The sequence below is a fragment of the Physeter macrocephalus genome, chromosome 18 (assembly GCF_002837175.3).
Source record: "Physeter macrocephalus isolate SW-GA chromosome 18, ASM283717v5, whole genome shotgun sequence".
Classification (NCBI taxonomy): Eukaryota; Metazoa; Chordata; class Mammalia; order Artiodactyla; family Physeteridae; genus Physeter; species Physeter macrocephalus.
In genome coordinates, this window is record NC_041231.1 from 95,611,053 (window position 1) to 95,615,010 (window position 3,958).

Sequence of the window (3,958 nt, forward strand, 5' to 3'; positions counted from 1 at the left end):
AAAAAAAAAAAAAAAAAAAAGAATCTATATGAATTATTCCTGCTAAAGTAGCTGGTGATAACTACGTGGAGAGTTTCCCTATCCTATGGATGTTGGCATTTTAAGAGAAGACTAAGGCAAAAGCTCTTACTAACGTAATTGAACAAATTGCTACTAATGGAATTTCAGGCATTAAGATGAAAGTGGAGAGTACATTTTGGCTAAGAGGTTCTCATTGGTATCTCTCAAAACATTGTAACTGGGGTGGAGTTCAGGTTTAGAAGTTGGCACCACTCATGGCTTCTTTTTATACATTTAACCTTGACCCTAGTGTCATATAAAGCAGACAAAATATTTTTTCAGCTTTGCTCAAAGATCAGGATTTTTCATATTCTTAGGAAAAACCCAGTGAAATCAATCACTGGTTTACCATGAAACACTGGTACATCATCATACAATTTAATTTAACTAATTCTAATTATTCATTCATTTACCTCCCAAGAACTGTATCTCCCACTTCTCAGACTAACTCTGACAACGATATTTTTTCAAGTAAAGTACTATATGTGGAAAATCTGGGTAAGTCATGTGTAATTAAAAATCGATTAGGGGGCTTCCCTGGTGGCGCGGTGGTTGAGAGTCCTCCTGCCGATGCAGGGGACACGGGTTCGTGCCCCGGTCCAGGAAGATCCCACATGCCGTGGAGCGGCTGGGCCCGTGAGCCATGGCCACTGAGCCTGCGTGTCTGGAGCCTGTGCTCTGCAAAGGGAGAGGCCACAACAGTGAGAGGTCTGCGTACCGCACAAAAAAAAAAAAAAAAAAAAAAAAAGGATTAGGTACTCTTATCCCAAAAGAGACTTATCACACTCTTTTGTTTACACCTCTCCCAAGATGGTGTATATGTGTATGATATGTGTGTGTGTGTGTATATATATATATGTGTGTGTGTGTGTGTATCTATATAATCTGGATATGTTTATAATATTCAGACATATGCTTTTAAGTATTCATTAGGCAATTTATACATAACTGAATAATTTAAATTCCTTAGCATCACCTGATCTGTTTATAGAATTCCTGTTCTGTCCCAGTTGAGTGTCACCTCATTAAGTTCTTTCCAAACCCCTCTCAGCTAGCATTCTGAATATGCTTAATGCAACTGATAAAGTTTATAGAACTGCATTAGTTTTCTATTGTTGTATAATAATTGACCCAAAACTTAGTAGCTTCAGACAATGCAAATTTATTATCTTTCAATACTGGAGATCAGAAGCCTTAAAAATCAAAATGTCAGCAGGACTATGTTCCTTCTGGAAGCTTTAGGGGAGAATCTGTTTCCTTGATTTTTCCAGCTTCTAGCAGCTGCCTGCATTCTTTTGTCCATGGCTGCTTCTTCCATCTTCAAAACCAGCAATAGAGTAACTTCAAATCTCCCTCTGACTTTGTTTCCATCATCACATCTCCTCTGACTTTTGACCTTCCTGCCTCTCTTATAAGGACCCCTGTGATTACATTGGGCCCACTTGGAGAACCCAGGGTAATCTCTTCATTTCAAAATCCTGAAATTAATCATATTTGCAAAATCCCTTTTGCTCTATAAGATAACAGGTTCCGAGGATTAGGACATGGACATTTTTGGAGGACTCTTATTCACTCTACCACACGTAGAAAAGAAAAAGTTTAATGTCATAATTTTATGTCCGTCAAACTATTTCTTGCAAAAGGAAGGAATGGAGTTTCCTCATGATGACATGTATGCCTGCTCCAACTCTCTCGGTGCCATGCTTTCAATGGCTTTATCATTTGAAACGCCAAATATATACAGGACTCCAAAGAATGAATATAGGAGACTGCAAACAGGCCTCCCAGGTTGGGAAGTCTTAAAAACAAAACAGGAAATACTTTAAAATTATTAATAATTTAGTTCCCTAGCTTAATTTCTAAAAGTGTTAAACCTTCCATGTGTAGGATAAAAAAGCATTGCCATCTTGACATTCTCCCTAGTTAAAGTCAACATATTTAAAATCACTCATTCTTTATTAAATCATTGATTTAACCAAACAGTGCTTACTGAGCACCTGCAACATACCAGGCTCTGCGCTGGGCACTGGGGCCTAATGTTGACCAAGATTGACAAGGTCTTCGCCTTCCTAAGCATACAGTCTAATGGAGGATAGAAGAAGTAAAGAAGTGATTATAATACTATATAGTAAGTGTGTGATAGAACTGTTTTTCACTATTGTCCAGTTACACCTAAGTTTTGGTGCAGGGACTGTCTACCATCTCATCTCTGGGTGTCAGGGCCCGAACCCTCTCTGTTGGGAGAAGAATTTATGAGTATCCTAAGCTTTTAAAAAATGGAGGAGCCAAGGACAAGATGAATAGCTAACACTTCACCATTTGGGTAGAGTGTCATATGCCCTGGAATGGCAACAGATGGTCTGCAGGTACGGGTTCAGCTTCAACAGGAATTCCTAGTGCTGTTCAGTCTGTTAGCAATTCTTCTGTTGCTGACCCTGCTTCTCTGTATTTGTCCTGCCCAGTCAGACCTCTCATTCCCAGCCCCCACCTTTTCTAAGGTCATGCCCATCTTCTACTCAACACTCCTGATCCTCAGCCCAACAGACCCTCTATTTATATGTAGTGGTGGGGAGGCAATGCTCCATATTTCTTTTATCCTCTTTCTACTTCTATTTTTATGGTCTAAACTCTGTTCTCTGATTCCCTCAGGACTTCTCTTCAGATATTCAAAAGTCTGTTTAGAGGTTAAAAAAAAAAAAGAAATTCTGAACATTGACTGTTTCCTGCTTTTTAAATTCCTAATTTAACTATCCTACTTTTCCTCCAGGCAAAGTAAATGCCTCTGACAAACAGAAAAGTCACGCAAGTATATGGATGCTGGGAAAAGAAAAGCACAAAGACAGACATTTCAAGATATTATCATGTAATTAGTGTTATGGCAGGGAAAGTTCAGAATGCTGATGAGCCAGCCACCAATCAGATTACACAAGGCCCATAAGAATGTTAAGAGAGTTGGACTTCATTGCAGAGCCAATAATGATCTTAAGCAGGGGGATGTCATGATTAAATCTCAGTTTTAGAATACCAGTTTGGCGGCAATTTGGAGAACAGACTATAGGGAGAAAAGACTGAGTATAAGGAGAACAGCTAAAATACAAATGTAGAATCGAAGTGAGAATTGAAGGTAGATTGCACTCGTATAATATAGTGGGGTTGGAAGGGATTGGATGGGCTTGTGAGATTTTTAGGAGGTTCAACTGGCAAAATAATGACTGACTGAATGTGAAGGACTGAGGAAAAAGAGGAGTCAAGGACGACACCCAGGATTCTGATGTGAACACCTGGACTTCCCATTCCTGTGAGATTAGGAACACTGAAGGACGAGGTGGGGTGGAGGTGGGGAGACAATGTAGTGAGTTCAGCTTGAGGCATGTGGAGTTTGGACACTCAAGTGGAAAAGTTAAATAGACAGTTGGATATAAGATCTGGGGCTCAAGAGAAAAGTTTGGTCTGGAAATAGAGATTTGGAATTCATCAGGGTAGAGACAATAATTGAAACAGAAGGAATGACTGGGAATGTCTGGGAGAATTTTTTGGAAATGAGAGAACAAAATGAAGTCAACTTCTTTAATAGATATAGAATAATTTAGATTTTCCATTTCTTTTAGTTTCAGTCTAAATTATATTTATCAAGAAATTTGTCCATTTCATCTAAGTTGTCAAATATTTGTAGTCATAATATTTTCTTATTATCCTTTTAATATCTGTGAAATCTGCAGTGATGTTCCCTCTTTCATTTTTGATATTTGTAATTTGGAGCTCTAGTCAAGGCAATAAGACGAGTAAAAGAAATAAAGGAATTTAGATGGGGAGGGGCAGAAAAGAGGGAGTACATAAAGGCACAAAAAAACTTGAGTGTAATGGATATATTCACTATCTTTTTTTTTTTTTTTTTTTT